Raw genomic sequence first — 6,000 nt, 5'->3', positions numbered from 1 at the left:
CACACACACACACAGAGTTGTGCATCCAACTTCAGAAAATCTGAGACCACCTTCACCTCCCTCCCACAAAGCCCGTCTGTGGACCCAAGTTAAAAATCCCTGTTTTAAAGCACAATTTTCCAATAACCAGGCCACCATCGACTCTTGAATCCTAAAAGCAATTTAGAGGGGGCATGATACTTTATTTTTTAATGACAGAGAATATAATAAGAGAAGAGTGTATCAGAGGAAGTAAGGATATGTTGCATTGTTTGAAGTTCTGAAAAAAAATCATACCCAAATATGCATATGGACCAGGCCCCAGTGCTGACTGTATTTCTCGCCAGTGCTCTGGAAGCCTCGCACCCACCCAGACTCTCTCCTCCCGGCTCTGCCTCGCTCTCACCGACGGAGCATTCAGGACTGGCACCAGCCTCATTTCTGCAGAACGTTCCTTACAGACCTGTCACCCCAGCCACTTCCTCAGTGCTTTTGGACTGCATCTCCTCTGCCCTCCGCTGAACTCACTAGATTTGGATGGTTTTAAAGTCACCCTTCATTGAGTATCAACTCAGTGCCAAGTGCTAAGAACTTTGCACAGTGACTATTTCCAACCTTCATACAAAACTACAAGGAGGCCTGATTGGCGTTATTAAGGATTATTATTTCAAATTTACAGTGAGGACTCTGAGGCTCAGAGGGGAGCTGCGCAGGGTACCATGCGGTGCGTGGTGGAGTTGCCTGTTTGCTGTCACAACGTGGTAGAAAGATCTCTGGGTTTACTTTCCAAAGACCTACCTGCAAGACCCAGCTAAACCACCCGCCCTCCGAGGATGGCTGAACCTTAACATCTTCCACCTCTTTAGTCACAACCAACTTGCAGTTTCAGTCGCATCAGTTGAGATAATGCATGAATACATGCTTTGAAATCTGTAAACTGTAGACAGATGTGTATTATTTACAAAAACTAGGTCAGCAACTTGCAAAGGGTCCAGAGTGCAAGGGCCCTGACTATACCCTTTGTCCCTCCCGCCCCCCTCAACACCCCTACTCCCCGCACAGCCTCCAGCTGCTGAAGGACAGGAATGATGCCTGTTACACCCTTTCTCTAGTGAGCTTTAAAAAAAAGTGTCCTTAATACACAAAAAGAATCCTTGACATTTATCCTTGAGACAAAGGAGGCTTCATGTAGGAAGCCCCGAGCACAGAGTGGCTGCCTGAGTCCATCAGGCAGGGGCGTCCAGGCCCAGGAGGAAATCCGCCGGGGACACCGGCAGTGACACTGTTCTCAGCCCCGACTGTCGTCACTTTCACTTCATTGCTGGTTCACCGACAAGAGACGTGGCATCACGACCATGTTCATACAGGAGCAGCTGATGTGCAAGCCATTTACCTGAAGTTTCCAAACGTTTTTTGTGGGGGAGCAGTAACTCAGATGCCTACATGGCCTCGCTTTCCAGTCAATCAAGATGAGTTTAAGCTGTTTGTGCGCTGGAAATGAGGTTGTCAGGTGCAGGGAGCTAAAATTACCTGGAGCCGAGGAGGACCCATCATGTTACCTGCCTTCTCCCAGATCTGGGGGCTCAGGATCTCCTTAATTATTCAGTACATTTAGCTACTGCTGACAGTCAGCCGGCTAGGATACTCTGTACCTGTAACAGCTATTCAAACTGTAAGTCTGCCTAAACCCTAACCGAGCTGTGGTGGATTTCAGTGTCTCCTACAGCATGCATTTTAGACGCTGGGAGCACATGTCCAGCAGCGGGGCACTGCGGTCAGTCCTCCCATCTGTGCACACTTCTCCCTGTGCCTTAATGTGATGTATACCAGCTACAAAATAACACAGTCAACTTTCTGATATTTGCAAGCATACATATAGAAACAAGTACAAGCATGTTGGAAATAAGGTGGCTGGAAATGAGTTTTTCCCCCATTTAAGTCTTTTGAGCTCCAGATACAAGGAGAAACAATGACTCTCAAAGTTGCTTTTTCTCCTGCCTCTAGTTTACACCTTGGTTTCCTAATCCCCTCTCTTCACAGGTCAGAGCCGGTTTGCTCATTTGGCCTGCTCCCAGACCACATTTAAAAAAAAATAAAGCACAAAAGCTTTTGTTTCCCTGCGTCACAAACAGTATTCAGGTTTTTGCAGTAACTGTCCCCAACAGGAGGATTTTAATGGTGATAGACTGGTAGCTGAACATCTCCTAGCAATAGACAGCTTTCTGGCTGAAATGTAAAGGAACACTTTCAGCTCTAAGTGCATCCACCCCTCCGTCTGCCGGCTGTTGTGACGGCTAATGGCGCCCTTTCTCCAGAGCGGGCTGAGGGCCGGGGGGCAGAGCCAGGGACCCTTGTCCTTGATTTGCTCTTGCTGTTTTACTCCCTGTGTTTTTTCTAAATACACAAGTTCTGTACAAAATGGGGCTCCAAAGAAAAGGGGGCTTGGGGTTTGTGTGTAACTTTACATTTTGCAGAGTGAGGGGGAAAGGGAGAATTTTAAAGTTTTACGTAACCCTTCAGGCTACTGAGCCAGTCCAGCTGCTCCTCAGAAGCAGACCAGGCCAAGGCAGCAGAAACCCAGGGGCTGAGAAGGCCAGCTTCGTCCAGGCAAGAACAGGGCCTCTTCTGCAGACACAGTGGCCATCTCCCACTTTCCAAGGACGCTTACAAAATCAGATGGAAAAGATCCTGGAGCCACCTGGCAGGGCCTCCAGCCTCGTGGGAGAACATTAGCTCTGCAGCTCCAGACCCACAAACCGTTCTGAGAGCCCCAGCAGCCCGGAAAAGCCCTGTGGGTGGAGACGGATGGAGCCACACCAAGTGCTGGGGCCATTTCCCATCCTTGCATGAACTGTAAGTGCCAGACTTAGCTGGTGCTGCCTGTTAGGGCCACTCAGAAAGAACATTCACCCCTCCAAAAATTCTAGAGAATGAGCTTCAAGAATGTGCAAAGATACTTAGACTCTCAGTTGCATAGGTTACACTGTGAAACAACATGGATGTAAAGCAAGCTCATAACTGTACACACTTTTTTTAACTGGAACATCTTTCAGTCATCCTGTCCTGGTACTTTGGTCTTGCAGCATGAGATTCCAGAACCTTCTGGCTTGTTGTTCAGCTTACAACATCAGCTGTCATTAAAAGAGTGTGTAGTTTATTCTATTTTAGGCTGGGTTTTTTTTGTTTAAGATCATAGACCTGAATTAACGTGAACGGCCCACCGCTGGGCACACTGATGCTGAAGTCTGACTTCTAGTTCTTGCCACCACGCTGGTCTCACCGCTCGGACTTGGGCCAGGGATCCCACCTCATCAGGTAAAGGGGTGGTGGCAAGAACATCTGCCAAACTCACCAGGGTGTGGTGAGGATTAACTCACAAGTGCCTATTAACCAACAAAAATGCTGAATTCTAAAAATGTTAAGAGCTTCCAGACTCCCAAGGAAACATGGTGAAACATGTTGAACAGGAAGAATTTTCTGCTCTGAAACATGATGTGTACTCCCCAAACTATTACATTTCTAGCCTGCTTAGGTTTCAATCACCCAGCCTACATCCAAGTTGAAATCTCTTTAACTGCAGCTGACAATTATGAAACGGTTTTGGGTTGCAAAGGATGTGAAGCCACTGCGGTACCTGGCTTTCGTCACAAAGAAGAATCGGGTTTCTCTCAATTGTAATTTTGAAATTGAGCTTTCAGATCAAAATGCAGAGGCGGGCAAGGGACAATGGAGGAAGCCACCTAAAGTAGAGAATTAAGTGGTTCCTAAACAATATTTTGACTTAGTGTGTCCCTTTATTATACCTTTGAAATCGATTATGCCATCCTTTAGCTGTAACTCAAATTCACCATGACAGATTTATCTCGGAGCCCAGCAGAGACCTCACGAGTGAGAAGGGTTCACAGGAAGAAACCTACTGGGAGATACCACCACACTTAGATAACATGTCTGTTGTGTGTTTGGAGAAGGCTTCTGCCATCTTTGCTCAACTGATGAAAATTTCAACCAGCTTAGGAGCTAAATAAATTATAAAAGTCAATCGTCCTGGAGATAAAGATGTCAGATGAAAGAACACTTAAAATTTTAATTGTCATTACCCTATTCTTCAATTTAATTTAAATTACATGGTAAACATTCATTAAGGAGACACAGATTAGAATTCAACCTACAGTGGTAGAACCAAAACAAGATTCAAAGTGCAACAGACCCCTAAGGAGGGTGGAGCTACACTGCCAACACACACACACACACACAAACACACACACAGAGTTTTTTTAGTTTTGGTTTAGAGATTCAAGAATGGGCGCATTAGGAAAGTTGAGCAAAAACTTTAAACATACAAATGACTTCTGTAGTCCAAAATACTATGAAAATCACCATCTAACCCTTACAAGAAAAATCTCCAAATTGGGTGACTCTCCCAACAAAAAATTCAGTGATGAAATACTTTCACTGAAGGAGTCTGACATTACTTAATATTCCAGATGGTAATTTATTCATCTGTTTCACCAAATGTAGTTTACTTCACTATAAAACGTCTATAAAACTGTGGTAAATCTTACCTGTGCTAAGAAAATACGTAACATTGCTCGTTAGAGAAACAAGTAGAATGAATAAGATATATTCTAACCCTTAAGTGCTTGTTAGTAGAAGTCATTTACATTGTTTTGCTTCCTAATGTAAATTTATTGGTGACTCTGGAGACACACTGTTCACTGCACATACGTTCTTACCTTGGCTACCTGTTAGAAATAATTTCTAAATACTCTTCTCAAAGATACTTAATAATTTTCATTGAACTGAAAAGATAACTTTGTAACAGGACATGGAAGGAAAGATTTCTGTTCCCAATATCTTTTCTACGAATACTAATCATGGAATTTAAAAAAAAAAAAAAAAGCACAGCGTACACGCTTCATCTGTTGGTTTCACCTGTGGGTATATTTCAATAGGAGTAATATTGAAAAGTTAATTCAAATCATTCACATAACTTAAGCTGGACGCTCTGTCTCTTTAAAACATATATCAAATCCATTTACTGCTTCCATTTCCAATGCTACCTACTGCCTTGATCCAAGGCTGCTATGGCAGTCTCCCAAATGGAATTTCCGACTCCTCTTCCTAAGCCATCTTTTCCACACTGCAGCTACAGTGATTGTTTATTTTTAAAGAAAACAGGAATATGATATCACTTCCCAGCATAAAACCTCCCAAGGACTTTCTACGGCACTTAGAAAGGAAATCCAGATCCTCAACCAGGGCCAGCTTGGTCTCTACCGCCCAGATCTTCTAGGAAGACAGGCTCTCTGCCCTGCCTCTTCCACGCTGTTAACTAAGGGCCTTTTCATTGGCTCTTCCATTTGCCTGGAACTTTCTCCAACCAGCTTTGTCAGCCCACTGCTTCTCATCACTCAAGTGTAAGGAGGGCGGTCCCCTCCCCAGAGAGCTCCTCCCTGACTGTCCTGTCACCTTATTTAATAGCATTTCTTGAGCTATGAAAATTTTATGTTACCTGTTTATCATCTATCTCTTCCTATTAGCATATAAGCCCCATGACAGCAGGGGACCAGCCTATTTTTGTTTTCTGCTATATTTTTGCCACTAAAACAGAACCTAGCACATAGCACCCAATAAATGTTTGCTGATGAATGTTAATTACCCCAGCGCAGTGGTAAGTACCTGGGCTCTGGAGTTAGATTGAGCTGGGTGAAAACACCAGGTTTGCAACTTACTAGCTCTGAGGCTTAAGTAAGTTAATCTTTTTAAAAAAGACTTGACTTCTTCATAAAATAGAAATATTCATAGGGCAAGATAAATCCAAATTTAAATGAGGCAACGGGGATTCAAGTTTCCCTAGTCCAACCTCCCACTCTTGCAGGCTCTACTTCATAAAGACTTCCTCTTAATTCCCAATCTGAAACTTAAGATCCCTTATTGAGAGGTGAGGGGGGGAAATGTAAAAATATAAAAGCCTCAAACACCAAACACTTCAAATCATCATTAAATAATACTTTTCTTTCA

Source organism: Camelus bactrianus, chromosome 29, assembly GCF_048773025.1.
Source record: "Camelus bactrianus isolate YW-2024 breed Bactrian camel chromosome 29, ASM4877302v1, whole genome shotgun sequence".
Classification (NCBI taxonomy): Eukaryota; Metazoa; Chordata; class Mammalia; order Artiodactyla; family Camelidae; genus Camelus; species Camelus bactrianus.
This window is presented reverse-complemented; position numbering follows the sequence as displayed.